The sequence below is a fragment of the Anser cygnoides genome, chromosome Z (assembly GCF_040182565.1).
Source record: "Anser cygnoides isolate HZ-2024a breed goose chromosome Z, Taihu_goose_T2T_genome, whole genome shotgun sequence".
In the NCBI taxonomy this organism is placed as follows: Eukaryota; Metazoa; Chordata; class Aves; order Anseriformes; family Anatidae; genus Anser; species Anser cygnoides.
Genome location: NC_089912.1, coordinates 42,970,069 through 42,987,534, shown reverse-complemented (window position 1 = coordinate 42,987,534; position 17,466 = coordinate 42,970,069). Strand labels below are relative to the sequence as shown.

General features: G+C 39.5%; 1 long non-coding RNA gene across 1 annotated transcript; it reads left to right on the top strand.

The window, feature by feature from the left end:
* The first annotated feature begins 5,498 nt into the window (after window positions 1-5,498).
* On the top strand, window positions 5,499-16,437 carry LOC125184934 (uncharacterized). Its single transcript, XR_007169605.2, has 3 exons — window positions 5,499-6,720; window positions 10,453-10,621; window positions 11,834-16,437. It is a non-coding gene; the product is annotated as an uncharacterized lncRNA (long non-coding RNA).
* The last annotated feature ends 1,029 nt before the right edge of the window (window positions 16,438-17,466 follow it).

The following is a 17,466-nucleotide window of genomic DNA, read 5'->3' as shown; positions in this document are numbered from 1 at the left end:
TACTTTCCTGATAAATGCCTTGGCTTTGCAATTCTCACAACACTGTGAACACCCTACTTGGTGACCTGGTCATTCCAGCTGCTTACGGAGAACTTGGCCTTGTGGCCCTGCCTTTCTACCAAAGTGGCCACAGAGCATGGAGAAGCCTCAGCCCCAACAGGGCAGCCAGCACCAGGAGCCCAAGGCACAGGTCTTAGTGCAGGCCTGGGCAGAAGCAGATCCTGACTCAGCCCAGTGAGCACCCTGCTCCCCACAAAGCCCTGCTCCCACGTTCATTGCACTGGGGGCACCATGCCTTCCTGCACAAACAGGGGGAGCTGCCGGAGCAGCTGCTTGCATCAGGGCCTTGAACAGCAGCCAGTCGCAGCACACCTTACCAAACAGTGCTCTCATGTGTGTGCAGCACTTTCACATGACTTAAAAGCGCACAGTTGCTATCTATCCACTGGGGCACTCTCTTCCCCTCTCCTGTTAACCAGCAGCAGCTGACCTGGGCAGCAGTGCCATTTCGTGAAACAAGAAACTGCGTTGCTGACAGTAAGTAAAAGCATTTGTGTATGTAAGTGGGGAAGGATACTATCCCAGTTTTTCCCTGCCTGACTTTAATATGTTCTCCATACTGGAATGATCTGAACCTCTGCTCACTAACTGCCCTTTCCACCTATCCCACCTACCATGGCACTGGGAAGGCTACATTCAGGTATGTCAGTATGCCTGCTGTACAAATGGCAAAACAACTTTGGGTTTCCTTTCCCCCTCCACAGAATCTGCAACCCTGAATGACAGACAGACAAGACAATTTGCTCAGTTACTCTGTTGGCGCTCCCTCCCTGCGCTCCCTCCCCTCAGAAGAGCAGCCACGCAATCTAAGCATTATTGCTGAGAGCCATCCTTGTCTAGGAACCCTTAGACTCTCCATTGCTCTGAGTGCAATCAGTAGAACCAGTAAGAATGAAATTCTTATTTGCCTGGCTTGAATCTCTCACATAAAAGCACCTGATCAATTTTGAGAAGTTTGTTTTGCAGCAGGCTTATATGATTTCTGGTTACCTGCTGGTAGCAAGTCTGGCTTATACCCTTTTCCCTGGCTTTTATTAAATGACTGCTGGCTAGCATTCTGCTGCCAGATTCAGCCCTGTTGCAGTCCTTTTCTTCTCTGCTTTGACAATTTGTATAAGCTAGTAAACTCTACATGCATCTGCACTGATTTAAATGCTGATATTTAGCCTACTGGCCTGATGGCTTTTTGCTAAGCCAAACATAAGAGAAGCTAGTACATTTTTCTCTCAGTCCATATCTCTTGCTGTTACGTATATTCACTGCTCATAGAGAAGGGGACTACTGCTCTTGAATTAATACTAAATATAATTAACTGGAGATCATCTAAAGCCTTAATGCGTACATATTTTTTAAGTTATGGCATGTGATGTCATCTTAACACAGAACTTCTGTCCAATTAGATGACTCTAGGAGGTTAAAAAGCCTTCGCAAAACATTGGCATGTTGTTTAGCAAGCAAGGAATGCTTGTAATTGTTAATGAAGTAGTAGTCAGGGTAAGGTTAAAAAGTTTTTTTTAACTGCTTTAAAAAATGCAGTATTAGTTTTCCTGTTGCCCAAAACCAGAAAACATATTTTAGAACAAATTCTAATGTACTCTGTTACTGTACACCTTTACCTCAACTCTGCAGAGATATTTTCAAGAATTCTGGAAAGTCCTGCATTCATATTTTGGAAAGGTTCAGTCTCATTAGTATGTTGTTATTTCTAGTCAATGCTGGAAAGGCACAAATTTAGCAAATTTGATCATTCAAATGTCATTTTTATGTTTTTTATTTTTTTTTAGTGGACTGTACTTCAACTAATAGATTCACTAATTTTCAGCCTGCAGCTTTTCATTTTGCATTTGTATGGTCCTCGCAGGCACACACCCAGATTTGACCTAGATGCCCAGAAACTGATGTTGTATAGAGAGATGACTGCAAGTGGATCTGACAGCTTTAAAGAGCAATTATAAGACAGCATTATTTATAGAGGCTGGAAAAGAAGTGTTTCTGTTTGTTTCCTGCAGCTTGTAGGATCGTCAGAACTTGCACTAAATGGTTGTCCATTGACTTGTCGCTCCTTGGGGGGACTTTCTGAAGAATCATAAACATTTTACCACGGGCAGAATTTGGTTCACTAAGCCTTATCGAAGGCTTTATTCTTATTAATTGATATAATCCAAAACAACCGTCTTCATCTCTCTGTCCTTAGATGAATCTGAGGCTATTAGCACCCAGCAAGCATCTTTAAGGTTAGGAGGACAGTGCCTGCAAATTTGCATCTCAGTCTACAGCAAATTTCTTACTGTAAGTTGCCAAGTATCTGGAAACTACATTTATTTTTAATGGCTGTATCCTGAAGAGGTATTTTGCAGAACTAATCCTTGCCAGTCTTGTCTTGGCTCCACAGGAATAGCCTCTCAGTGTGTTATTTTTTGTGTTTCCCAGTTTTAATGCTGCTTTAAGATGCGGCAAAGCATGTAAGCATCCGCAAAAGCTGCTGGGACAGTATGTGCCCCAAAACTAATCGCAGCCAGGGGATATCAGTCTACAAGACCTTCAGCACCACTTAAATACTGAAGCACTGCTAAACATATGTTAGCTCCAGCTGATCTGTGGAACAGATGTTAATAAAATGAGTTTATTAAAAAGTTATTCTCTCATGAACTTGCATTGATACCAAAGCCATAAAGATGACAATGCATATGCATTAGAGATGTCAGTGGGAGCTATGACTTTCATGGCTAATAAAACTTTGCATGTTTGTATTAGTTATTATATCTTAGCATTAAAACAACAGACAAGCCAACCATACAGGCCAGACAACTGTATATCTGATGACAGCACCTATTGCTACAGTCTCTTTAAAAAGTATTATCAAGTTTTTCAAAACGTATGGATCCTATAGATGGGGTAGAGTGGGTGGCAAGAGCAGGAAAGGTGAATGAAAGCATGCCCTCTCCTATGAGATGGTGTGTAAATGCAGTGCTGTGTTTTTGGGCTGGCACATTTTGTGAGCACTGATGTCTCTGTTATCCCACCTTTAGCCTCCAGTGTCCTTTAACCACAAACTCAGTACAATCAATCTCAGTCTGACAATAGAACAGCAGCCCATGGATGTCAGCCGAAATATCCTCATGTATGAAAAAGTCTGTAGGTTGCACTGGAAGACTCCAGCCTATGTTTTCACAATGTCATTTGAAAAGATGCTTATTAAGCAAAAGATTTTGTGGCTTAGTGTTTAGTGGTTTACTGTTCCTAAATTAGTAACACATTGGACAATTTGGGCTTTATCTGGACTGGCTCTGTGAATGAGTGAGTCTGTTTTTGTAACTAAGATGTACACCATTAACACTTCTTTCTTTCTTCTTCATTGTAAGTCTTTAATAAGCCTTTATTTTTTCTTCCTTCCTTCTCTGCCTGATCCCTCTGGAAAAGCAGCCTTGGTTACTCTGAGATACATACTGGTCAAAAAATCAATGTTTCTTAATAAGTATACTAATTTTTTGTCTCCTTATACTTGTTATCTGAGGGTCATGTTGCTTTTAGTATAAACCATCGAAAAGTTAATTCAGTGCTCAAAAAAAAAAAAAAAGACCCATGCACACATTAAAGAAAAATAATCCATACTTTTGTGCACAAATCTTTCTTAATTCCATGAAGAACAGTCAAAGTTAAAATTAATATTTTTACCTGTTTTCTTTGTTGTACTTGAAGTCTTAGCTGTGAATTTCTGGAGGTTCAAATGGTGACTTTAAGCAAATATATGATTCCTCTTAACTTTGTTCAACGTTTCTTTTAGAGAAGATATTGTTGATTGGCAAGTCTGATCTATCCATGTGTTTGTTCGAAGTTTCTATCCTACACATTTAAATAGAAAATGATACATTTGGAGACTAGAGACGTCAGACCAATCAACACCTAATAGTGGTCAATCAAACATTACCAAGTTTTCATATCTGCAATTTACTGAAGACTTTTTTAAAAATGCTATTTGAAAATCAGGTTGATTCAGCTCTACTGGGTAATATCAGCTAGACAAAACAAAATGTTCTTTGTCTGGTTACGCCCAACTTCATTGTTATACCTTCTTGACCTATCTCCCTGTTATTTTGTAGACTTGAAATAGATTGACTTTTCACAATCCTTTTTAGTCTTATTTCAACTCCATAAAGAAGACTCATATAAGTGATGCTTTAAGAAAAGGCTTGTAATCCATAATTTTTAAAGTTAACATTTAAGTCTATATCTCTTAACATTAGGATTTTTTTTTTTTTTTATTTCACATTTTTGTCTCCTCTGAAAGGGTGAAATTTGTGTTCTCTTTGGTGCCTGCTGGAAATCAGCATTAATACTGATGGGAAGCAAACAGTCATCTCACTTTCCCCATGCCAGGTGTTCATTAATTGTAAACCTGAATAATAGATAATAACACATCCTAGTGTATTTATCAATCCACGTATCTTTTTACAATGCAAAAGAGGTCATTTGAGAATCTGTGTAGGTTTTTTCAGCTCTGCCTATTCATTAACAGAGAGCTGCATGCAAAGGCTGCTAGCAAAAAAGAGGCCACATTACCTGAAAACAATAATGGAGTGCCACACCACATGAAATAGTAATTAGGTTTGCCCAAGGCCAGGATACAGTTGCTATAATCAGTATCACTCAGAATTAACTTCACACTTATGAAAGGACGTAAGGTGAGATTGACTTAATGGTGACCAAAGCTACCTTTCTTGCTATGAATGCCAAACCCCTGAAAGAAGAAAAAGAAGAAAAACAAATGGGATTATCATATTATTATCACCAGAGTTAGCAGCCTTGTCTCCTTAAAAAAAAAAAAAAATGCATTGCCATTTTAATGAGATCTAAGGGAGCAATAATAGGATAATTATCTTTTGAACACACACGCCACTGTAATGCCCATTAGTTTTTAATGCTGAAAACAAAGTTAAGAGACTAAAAATATGTATTTTTTTAATCCCTTCAGAAACTTCACAGAGAAAACAAGAATAATGTCCATGAAAATCAGCATTCTCTTTCTTAAAGAGGTACAATACACCAGAGCACTAAACAAAGAGGGGAGGGAGTTTAATCTGAAAACACTTGGCAGGCAGTTAAGCTACCCATCCTACTTGCTTGTTTCAGGTGAATGTATTTCCCATGTCAAACTAGCTCTCTCCATCACCGTTTGATGAGTTTGTATTACTTCTGATCCTTGATTTTCTGCTGAAGGAATAATAGCATTCATGTTTTTGAGCAGTGGAAAAACAGCTGTCCAGCAATGTTGTTGAGCACATGTTGTGCAGATTTATTTATTTTTTTTAAATCTAATGGGAAACAGTGTGTTTTAAACACTTCTGGTAGAAGGACGAGGTAAGTTTAAGTGAGAGAAACAGGAAGATGAAGCATATTTTGGTTTTAAGCTGGGGAACTGTTATACTAAGTATCATGTTACACCTGTCGTCTGTTTTCTCTCTCTTTTTTTTTTTTTCAATCTCCCTGACAAATGGCTGCTAATAAATAGATTTAAGCTGTGCCATCTGCTGTTATACTACAAACCCATTCACAGCAGCCTCTTGTTTTCTATAGCACTACATTTAATCAATTTTCTTTTGCCAATGACATTCAAAAAACACACACATCCAGGTGAACCAGACAATTTCAAAGCAGTGCTAAGATGCAGAGAGTACCTCCTCATGCATATGTTATATGACATACTCTTTCATTAACTAGATCCGGTTAGTCTTGGAGTGCATCTTAGCTGTATTTATTTAAGGGAGCCTATTTATTAATATAATTTACTGGAAAGGGCAGGAAAAGCCCTATATGGTTATATTACATAGCTGATTAAGTAATTGAAGATTAGATCATGATACTTTGCCTCTTGGCTCTCTTCCAGGATCATATTTCGTCCTTGATTTGCAAGAATTTTATTTGCTAGGGGCAAAATACTGCCATCGCTGCTGTTCATGACAAAATAATATTGACTTCAGTGAAAACAGGAACTGGTAGCACTAAAGTGTATTTTGCTGGGCAGAATAGCACACTGTAGCCCTAACACAATCTGTCCATCCTCGTGGTGGGAGTGGGAGCCCCGTAAATAGCAGTTTATTAAAGGCAATGTGCAAACACTGAAAGTAGATTTGTCTTGCTCTCATATATATAGGGGTTAGCCACAAATGAGTAAATGTGATTTTTTTCCCCCCAAAGAGAAACAAAACTGTTTTTCAGAGCTATGGCTACCTGTGTGAGGAAATACAGATACATTCTTGTCTGGCAATAGATTAAATGCTGAAAATAAGTAATTTGTGCTAGCTACTGCTATTATGACTTGAAAAAGTTTTAGATCATTTTAACAATGTGCTGCAAGTTTCTAAACTGGTGTTTTTTCAGTCCCGGAAAAACAATAACAAAACAAAACACTAAAAAGAAACTAAATAAAGCTAGTCTGGATTTAAGAAGTCCCAGTTACACAAAAATATCAGTGAACTCAAAGGGAGCTGCAACTGCAAAGCACTATTAAATAAAGAAGACCAAGATGTGAGGGGGCTGACACTGCTTTCCCCATCTTTGGAAGGAAAACCCCTTACAGAAGCAATGCTTCGTAACTCCTGCTCGTCTCAGGGATGAAGGCTGACCGCAGAGACATTTGGCAAAGGATCTTGAAAGCAGAAGGTGAGAATGAGTAATATAACCTTATGCAACAGCAGATTTTACAGTTGTTGCCTTTACGTATATCTGTGCTCATGGATAACTAACTGTTAAATAATGATTTTTGTTTCTGTGAAATGTAGGTTCCTTTTAAAAGGATTGTTGTTTTTCAGATAATCAGAGAATAACATTTCCAATGGCAATAACATCAATTTAATGTGACAGCTTGTACGTAATGCTTGCATAATAAAATGTAAATTGAAAGTTAAAACCATATGCAAAAACAAAGTTACATCAGTAAATATTGGTTTAAACAGAGATACATGCATACTGTATTCCCCTGATTCTAATTTTTAATGTTACTGTGACGTGGCTAGCATTTAAAATAAATTCTCTTAAGAGTAACATGACACTTGCCCTACCTTTCTATTTCATGTGTTTTTATTTAATACTGTGTTATGAAGAAAGATTATATGATTGGAGAGAGACTTTTTACATGGGCAGATAGTGATAGCAATAGGGGGAATGATTTTAAACAAAAAGAGGGGAGATTAAGATTAGATGTTAGGAGGAAATTCTTCTCTCAGAGGGTGGTGAGGCACTGGCACAGGTTGCCCAGAGAAGCTGTGGATGCCCCATCCCTGGAGGTGTTCAAGGCCAGGCTGGATGGGGCTTTGGGCAGCCTGGTCTGGTGGGAGGTGTCCCTGCCCATGGCAGGAGGGTTGAAACTGGATGGTCTTCAAGGTCCACTCCAACCCAAACCCTTCTGTGGTTATTTATGGGCCTGTTTTACTGTTAAATGGTGAGTATACAAAGATCTAAATGTTGCACAAACTTTAAAGTTTATTTAATCTTTAAATTTTTAAAAGTAATTAAATACAAACAGAATAGATTACCAAAAAGAACAGTAGGCCACTGCACTATTAGATGCTTAGATATCTATTTGCTAATAAACACTTTTTCTCATGTACCAAAAAGGATTCGTTGTCAACACAAACGTAGGGACTACAATTTCTTGACCTAAAGATTTGAAAAAAGAGGGAGCTACATTTACAGATTTCAAGTGTCTTCAGCACTTCTGAAAATCTTGTTTGATTCTTAAATATCTCTATCTTTCATCCCCCAGACAAGTCACATGTCTCCACTGTCTTAGGGTGACATCCATCTTTTTTCTCATACTGTGTCATTAATTCTGTGTACAAAATACCTTAGTCATTCTTCTCCTTCTCTGAAAATGAAGGATTTGTAATACATTTTCCAACTGTAATCTGAAGCTGTTATTTTTTTTACAAAGATATGGGTAGTAATTGTGCTGGTGTTCAAATAACATGACCATTTCCTCTTGTTTCCTTTACTAAAAAAAAATACCTTAAGTTCTATACTGAAGACTAACAGTCTGCAAGGTACCACTAAAAAAAGATGGTTGATTTCCAAGGATTACCTCCTCCAAGCTCAAGAACAGTCCACCCCAACATGCAGAAGTTAAAGCAAAGGTGGCAGGAGCCCTGCACAAATGAACAAAGAGCTCATAACAAAACTCAGGCGCATAAAAGAAGCATTCAAGAGATGAAACCAGCATCAGGTAATTCAGGTTGAACAGAAAGGCACTATCCAAACATGCAGGAGTGGAGTAAGGAAATCCAAAGCCCACCTATAGTTGAATCAAGAGTGGGACATGAAAGGCAACAAGAAGCTCTTGTTAATCAGGAAGCACTTCTTTTTTGCAGTCTCTCTCCATGGAGATCTTCATGGAGCCGCTTGGGCATGGCTCTGGGCAGCCTGCTCTAGGTGGCCCTGCTTGGGTCGGACCAGATGACCTCTAGATGTCCCTTCCAGCGTCAACCACTCTGTGATTCTGTGTCATTCTGTGAAGAATTTCTGTGGGTATATCAGCAGCAAAAATAAAAATTAGGAAAAATGTGGGCCTGCTGCCACTTTGCCTTGTTTTCTGCTGGTAGGACTAGTCTTTGGGAATCTCAAGCCCCTGGGCCATGGGGAAGTCTGGAGCAAAGAAGATACACCCATGTTGCACGAAGATCAGGTTAGGGAGCACTTAAACTAACTGGACATACACATCAGAAAGACCGAACAGATGAGGCTTTCTGCAGGCAGATAGGAACAGCCTCGTGTTCAGAGGCCCTGGCCCTCATGGGTGACTTGAACCACCCACCCCTATGTCTGCCGGAGGGACAGCAGGGCATCAGCAATCCAGGAGGACTGCTGGACTCCTGGAATGCTTTGATGATAAAGTCCTTATACAAGAGATAGAGGAGCCAACGAGCGGAGGTGCTGTGCTGGACCTAGTTCTCACCAACAAGGAGGGGCTGGTGGGAAACGTGAAGCTCGAAGGGCAGCCTTGGCTGCGGTGACCGTGAAATGGTGCAGTTTGGGATCCAGAGGGCAGTGAGGAGGGAGCACAGCAAGCTCATTACTCCGGATTTTGAGAGAGCAGACTTTGGCCTATTCAGGGATCTGCTTGTAGAGTACCATGGAACAAACTTGTGGAGGGAAGAGGGGCTCAAGAAAGCTGATTAATTAATATTCAAGGATCACCTTCTTGAAGCTCACGAGGGATGCATCCCAAAGAAGAAGCCAGGCAAAAATGCCATGAGGCCTGCATGGATGAATGAGGAGCTCCTGGAACACAAAATCAAACCAAAACAAGCAAACAAACAAAATGGTTATCTTGTGCTTGAATTTTTAAGAGTAAGATGGAATTTTTATTACATTCCAGGAACAATTTACATATTAGGTAAAAGACAAGGCAGATAGTTTAATTCTGGCAGACACATGAATGGTAATAAAGTAAGGGTGTTCTAATTAAATTACAAATCCTGTGTTTAAAGACCTTAATTAAAGAAAGAAATGATTGTAACATTCACTTTTCAAAGCAGTCTATTATACAAAAAAGTAACTGGAAACAGTCAATGTCAAAATTGTCCCTGCTACAGAACGCCGTTGCAGCTTTGGGCTTCTGGAGCTTTTTTTTTTTTTTTTTTTTTTTTTTCCCTTTCTTTAGAGGTTGAGCTGTGTCCCTGCTGCATAGTGTGGTTTGCATAGGGTTAGGCATGCCCGGTGGGTGAAGCTAGGGATGGAGAAAGCCTTCTGCTCTCTGTACCCAAAGAGTCTCAAGAATCATTGTGGAGAATAGAAAGGAGAAGAAAAGCACGAGTTACACAGAGATAGTCAAGCAAGATATTGCATGCTGTCTTTTCTCAGCAACTTCACAGGAAAAGGCTCTTCTTGGCAGGTGCATTGAAGTGGCATTATGCCACTCACTGCTGGGCATAACAAATTTACTAGGTCATTCCTACCATAGAAAAGTGGATTAGGATGGTTCACTGGGATAATGCTGGATTTTTTGGCAGGAAATATGAGGTCTGTGGCAGAACTGATGCATCAAATATTTGCTTGATTACACCTTTTAATTCTTAGGTTACACCTCTTTAATTCTTAGGTTACACCTCTTTAATTCTTCACATTCTATGAAGAATCTCTCTCTCTCTCTCTCTCTGTCTCTCTCTCTCTCTCTCTCTTCTCTTACACAAATAAAATGTTGAGTTTTATAAAAACTGGATGAAATATCAGAACTCCTCCTTTCTCCCTTCATACATTCCTGCTGTGAACATGCCACTCTCTCTGGACCATAGTGCAGGACCTCGGCCTCAACAAGTCTCCTGATCCCCAGTTAGTCTCTGCGCCTGAGCTATTATTCACACTTAGTCCTACATCCAGCCATCTCTTCTCCCATGACAGGTTACAGCTGGGACATGAGCTCCTGCTCTTTGGCTTCCGTCCCTGCATCCTGTTCTTCTGCCTCCAGTGACTCCTGCTGCTGGTTTTTCCCTGCTGCCATTGACTTAGGTGATCTTCATCCTCCTGTGTCCCGCACCAAAAGAAACAGTCTAGCAGGTTCAGATGTCAGGTATGCAAGAGAACTGATGCTCCAGCTTTCTGTCTTGTGATGATCTCTGTGGTGCCAGATAAGTAACTCTGGATCATTTTCAGAGTATAATCACATGGAAGGTCATTCTTCACATCTATTAATTTTCTCAAAAGGATCTAGAAGATCCCAGCCATCCTTAAGATCACCCCCTGTTATCTCCCAAATTACTGAAAGGGCCTCAGAGGACATCAAAGTCTTAATTCTCAGGCAAAAGCCTATATATGTTCTTTAGACAGGAAAGGGGCTGAGCTACATGATAGAATCTTGTTTGTAAAAACTTGGCTTAGAAGTCACAGCAGCGAAAGATATGGGAAAGATATGGGAAAATGTATATTCTAGAAACTCTTGCAAGAGCCAGCTGTCAAATTTTGTTGTGTTGTGCTTGAATATGCTTTGTTGCCATTGTTCTTTTTGGATCAGTGCAATAACATACTGTATAATCCTAAAAAGAACTACTTTACTAAAATTAATTTCTCTCATTTTTCCCATGCAGTCCTGCTTCAGATTATACTGAGGAAAAGTACAACTATCATAACAACAGTAATTGAAAAAAAAAAAAAAGGTTTTTAGATATCAAACTTTAAAACTCTATGAATTCTTTGGATTTATTTTTTTCCCTAGAGTTGTCAAAGCTTTCCTAAATACTAAATGAGCTGTAAAACAAAACTATATGAATCCCACTTACACAATGGTTAACAGTGATTCAGAAGACAATTCAGGAACATAATATAGATCTCTATTCTAAAATTATTTCAGAATTAGTTAGCTGCTGGAACACTTAAAGACAAGTTATAGTTCTTGTCCAAACTCTTAACATGATTTGGGAAAAGTTCTGCTTTAATTTCAGAAGAAGAGTAATTTAGTGATCCTTAAGTAGAGATATTTCAGTGGACCATGAGGGTTAAAACGAATCTTTTTCTTCTTTCCTTTCTTTTTCTTTAACAGATTAGAGAACACCTGGGTTTGGATTTGCATAAATTGAAAATTAAAGATCCATAGGGCTGTGTTTGTCATTAATGTTTATTTTTTCAACTTCAGTGCATCTGAAGAAGTAAGAGATGTCTCACCTTCATTATACTTGGTGAAACAGCAACTTTGACATCCTGACATCAGTATATGTAAAAAAAAATACAAATCTGCCTCCAATGTACTATAATCATCTGCAGGTAATTTTTGTCTTTCTTTTTACAGAAGAGAAATGAAGAGCCTATGAATGATTGCACCTTCAGATGAACTCATCACCTGCACCTGCCTTTATTTGAATGTGCAATATAAAATTTAAATTAATTCATATTTGGGTGAATATATTGTGTATATATAGCTATTTACATACTTATATAAAAATCAGTGATTGCTTTCATCCTATTTCTCCACTTTATGCTTATGATTGACTGGCAGGCTGCTAATCAAGACCCTGAGAGTGTGGGGCCCCTGTTTTCTTTTGGCAGTGTAGGCCTCACCCCTTTCCAACAGCTTGGCTTGAAAAGTCAAACAGATAAACAAAACTCAAACACAAAAATGAAGCATACAGAGAGTGAAAGAAAGGACAGGTTACCTGGAAGGAATACAGAGTCATTGTCTGAGCATCCAGGGATGAAGTTATGAAAGCTAAAGCCCAAATGCAAATGAATCTGGCCTGGGATGTCCAGGGCAACAAGAAAGGTGTATGTACACACCTAAATGACAAAAGGAAGACTAGGGAATACTTAAGCAAATTGGACATGCATAAGTCTGTGGTCCCTGATGGGATGAACCCACGTGTGCTGAGGGAGCTGGCAGATGTTATTGTGAGGCCACTCTCAATAATCTTTGACTGATTAGGGCAACTGGGAAGAGTGCCTGAAGACAAGGAATTGTCACTCCTATCTTCAAGAAGGACAAGAAGGAGGACCCAGGGAACTACAGGCTGGTCAGCCTCACCTTGATCCCTGGGAAGGTGATAGAACAGCTAATCCTGAAACTCTTTGCAGGCACATGAAGAAGAAAATCATCAGGACTAGTCAGCACAGATTCACCAAGGGGAAGCCATCGCTTGACCAACCTTCTACAATGAAATGACCAGCCTGATGGATGAGGGGAGAGCAGTGGGTATAGTCTTCCTGCACTTCAGTAAGGCCTTTGACACTGTTCCCCATAAGATGCTCATAGACAAGCTCTTGATATATGGATTGGATGGGTAAACAGTGTGATGAATTGAAAACTGGCTGAACAGCCAGGCCCAGAGTGTGCTGATCAAAGTCTAGTTGGAGGCCAGTAACTTGCAGTGTACCCCAAGGAGTTAATACTAGGCCCAGTCCTGTTTAACACCTTCATTAATAATCTGGATGATGAGGCCCACATCAAATTTGCAGGTGACACAAAACTGGGTTCAGTGGTTGGTACACCAGAGGGTCACGCTGCCATCCAGAAGGACCTGGACAGGCTGGAGAAGTGGGCTGACAGAAACCTAATGCAGTTCAATAATGCTTTCCATCTGGGTGACCCCCTTCATGCTGGGGGCAACCCGGATGGCAAGTGGCCTGGCAGGAAAGGCCCTGGGGATCCTGGTGGACAGCAAGTTGAACATGATTCAGCAGTGTGTCCCTGCTGCAAAGGAGGCTAATGGTATCCTTAGCTGCATTAGGCAAAGTACTGCCAGCAGGTCAAGAGAGGTGAGCCTTCCCCTCTGCTAAGCACTGGTGAGGATATCACTAGAGTACTGTATCCAGTTCTGGGCTCCCCAGTACAGGGGAGAGATGGAGCTACTGGAGAAAGTCCAATGAAGGGTCACAAAGACAACTAAAGGACAGAAGTACTTCTCTTGTGAGGAGAGGCTGAAAGGGCTGGGACTGCTCAGATCGGAGAAGAAGAGGCTCAGGGAGGGTATCATCTATGTATCAATATCAATACCTGAAGGGTGGTCGCACAGAGGATGGAGCCAGGCTCTTTCCAGCGGAGCCCACTGACAGGACAAGAGACAACAGGCACAAACTGAAACATGGGAGGCTCCTCCTGAACATCAGGAAGCACTTCTGGGAAGTTGGATTAGAAGATCTTTGAAGGTACCTTCCAAATGAACTATTCTATCTATTTCTTTACTGTGAGTGTGACCGAGCACTGGCAACAGGCTGCCCATGGAGGTTGTGGGATCTCCCTCCCTGGAGATAGTAAAAAGCTGTCTGACATGCACCTGGGCAATCTGCTCTAGGTGTCCCTGCTTGAGCAGGGGTGGGACCAGATGGCCTCCAGAGCTACCTTACAAGCTAAACCATTCTGTGATTCTTTGATTCTGTGAAATGCAGATAAACTGATACTGCTACACCAGGGTTCCTAGGCTCCACTCCTTCAGAACAAAAGCGGTTTGCAAAGTATCACTTCACCCACTTCAAGCCCTGCCATGGATATGCGCTAATGGCCAGTGATCAAACACCTTACAGACCTTATATTTCTACTATAGCCTGTCTCTTTAGGTGTTTCCTTCTTTGCTGGTTATGAAAGAACTATGATTTCATACAAATTAATTTTCTTTATGAGCAGACTCCCACTATCTTCAACCTTAGAAACTCCTGTATCAGATTACAAAGGTCCTCCAACAACCAGCTGTGTTTAATTGCAGCCAGCCCAGATCTCATTTTTTCTATTGAGTGGTTTGATTTCCTCAGACTTACTACCAGTCGGCTGGACAGGCAGCAGGGCTTAATGTTTTTCAGTTACTAGCTTTACATTATGGTGAAGTTGCAAAACACAATCTTTAATAAAGATAGTGCTCAGAAAGCTAACCTAAGGTTTTTGTTTATACTCTAAGTATAAATTAATCCATTAGTGAAGATAAGGAGGATTTGGCTGTAGCAAGGAAATAAAATTGCTTGTAAAAGATGTTATATCCCCTAGGATAGATACTTGAAGATGCACTTCAGAGAGAAATCATAGAGAACTCACAGTTACAGAAATATTTTTCCTTCTTTTCAGTCTGACAAGCAAAGGAAAAAATTGGTACCATTTTACTTTGGGAGATTTACCTTACTTCCCACAGTAAAAGTTCATTTTTGAATTTTAGAACCAGCAGGAAAAGTCAAGCTAGTTTCATCTGGGAGATTTTAACAAGTTGAGAGATTAGCCCAGAATAGTTCAAAAGCTGAAGCAGTTAATGGTTGAAGTAAGGCACAAGTTCAGCCTAGCTCGCTGGTGCAATGCAACACCCTCGCTGTTGTGTTTGGGGCTCACTGCATTTCTCTTTTGGTGAACAAGCAGTTGATGGTGCACTGCTAACATATAGCCTTTTAAACAAAAGTTTTGTGGGGAGATTATACTACCTTTACTTTCAGAAAAATTGGGAGCTTGTGGAAAATGCACTTCATAAAACGAAGACCTGAAACTCGAGCTGTCTTTTTTAACAGATACTCTTATTTCATGGAAGGATTTTTCAATATAGTAGCATTTATAATGTGCCTTTGGCTTGTCCATTTGTGATCTATTCCCATCAATACCTGCCACCTGTATAGATTGCACAATGAATATTTTAGAGAGAAAATTTACTTAGGAGTTTAATCCCTGGGTAGTAAATATTAATTAGGCACTTAAATTATTGTTTTTAAACAGCTTTTGTGATATGGAGGGCATGTTTTCCTGTCAGCTGCTCCACATTTATTTTAAGCATATTAAACTACCTCAGGAATATTCAGTGCATGAAAACCTTTTTATGTTTGAGTGGATTAAATATACAAGTCCAAATTAATGCTACAAATTATATTTACATAATTCATTCTCCACAAAGGAGAATTTGTTTTGCATGTGTAGCTGTTAATATATGCAATTGAAGATGAAAACACAACACAATATTGTTGCCCACATTGCTAATTTGGACTAAGCAGAGTTTACAGACCATTTCAGCCCCTTACTTGCTTGGTTGCTGGATCTTTCTTTCTGTAGCTGTGTTTCACAATTAAGCAGCATGTACATGTGTTCCCAAATAAAAAGGGCCTTGCTAAGTAAACTCAAATAGGACTTGCTGTGGTTCTTAAGAACATAATAATGTTTAAAAAGCTATTATTAGTATTTTGGTATTAGCATAAATAGGAAAAAGCAACTGGGGAGAAGTAAAGTAATTGAACAGAAGGCTAGACACTAATGTTTTTGCTTGTTGATATGAAACATCTGCAGGAAAAACTAAGCTGAGATAAAATACTATTCAGTATTGGGCTTTGATTTAAAAAGACAAAAAGTTTTACAGACTTAACAAGGGCATCCAGTCATTAATCTAACATTGAAATCAATGGAAGTTATGTGGCTAAATCCCTTTGCCATTCTGAAGCCCCAAATCCCTTTGTAATTTCCAACACCTGAAACCACTTGTACATTTGGCACGGTTAATGTTGTCAATTTGTTTTGCAAAATAGAACACCCTTATTACCCTAATACTTGATTTTAGAAAATGTGCCACGTATCATTCTAATTACCAATGATGGTCATAAAAGCCATAAGTGTAAAGTATACAGGCACTTTATATGACATCTGAAGGCCTTATCTTAAATGATTTGTATTTGTTTAGTTGTTCTCAAGAAATCAGACTCCCTTTTTTCCCCTGTTGTTCACTATTAGCTTTATCAATGAACAGAAACATTGAAATTGTCTTCTTCTTCTTACTTTAACTTCTTTGTTTATTAAGGAGGAGGAGAAACCTAATCCAAAAGCACCTACAAGAACCTGCCTGGCAGTCAGATAAAACAGTGGAAGGCCAGGCATTATTTGAGTGTTTCTGAAAGTGGTCTTTAAGCTGAAGCGTATTTTTGTCCCTTTGTTGACCTCTGTCTTTTTCAACACAACGTAAGTACACAAATAGAATAATTTGAATAGAAAATTATGCCGTGCTATTACAGATTTGTTTCCTGTTAACTCACACAGACAGATAAATCAAACTATGGCTTAACATGTATATAGTTAAAAGTTCTTGAACTGTAATTATTACTACTATTATTATTTGTTACCCCAGCAACCCCTGCTAGAGCTTTCATTCTCCTGTATTGCATTGCTCCAGTGATGGCACAGTTTTATTATTATTGCTAACTCTTTATCTGTAATTTCTGACTTCATTGAAAAAAAAAAAAAACGAAAAAAAAAAAGAGTGCCTTCCCCTCCCGAAAATAATAAAGTCACCTATAAAAACATAATAAAAGAAAATTAATTTAGGAAAACTCATTGCTTAGCATTGGTCAATCCAATCTCAAAAAAGAAATGAACTGAAACTGGTGTAGACACATCTGAGTATAAGCTATGGATCATCAGTCTAAATAATGAGAAGGTCAGAGCAGATACACGCTAGTACCCTGACAAAAAAATTTCCATCCTTGAATGCCCTTCCACAACATTTGAGAAAGTCAGGTCACCAGGCCACCATAGTCCTTCCTTGCTGCCCTACTTATCCACTGGTCCCAGTAGGGAATTATTATCAGGTTTCAGCATACACTTCCACCCATGACTGTTTTTTTTTTGTTTGTTTTGTTTGTTTGTTTGTTTTTAAAACAGCCACAGCAATGACACTGATGAAATGTGCTGACATTGGCAGCTTGGGGTCATCTCAAAAAAGACACTGTTAAATACAAAGTAGATATATTTATAGCCAGAGCTTATTTGGAGAATATTCAGCAATGCCTGCCTTAAGTCAGACTCTCTTTCCTCCAAGAAATGGCATAGTGGAAGATCATTCAGACCTTTCTAAATTTGGAGGAACTATCAGCAGCAGATGCACCTTGTCCAAGCATGTTTCAGTTTAATTCTTTTGAGGTGACCAAGAATATCTGAGGGTGTTTGTGCTGGGTTCATGCAATGCATGCCTACCCCTTACCCTG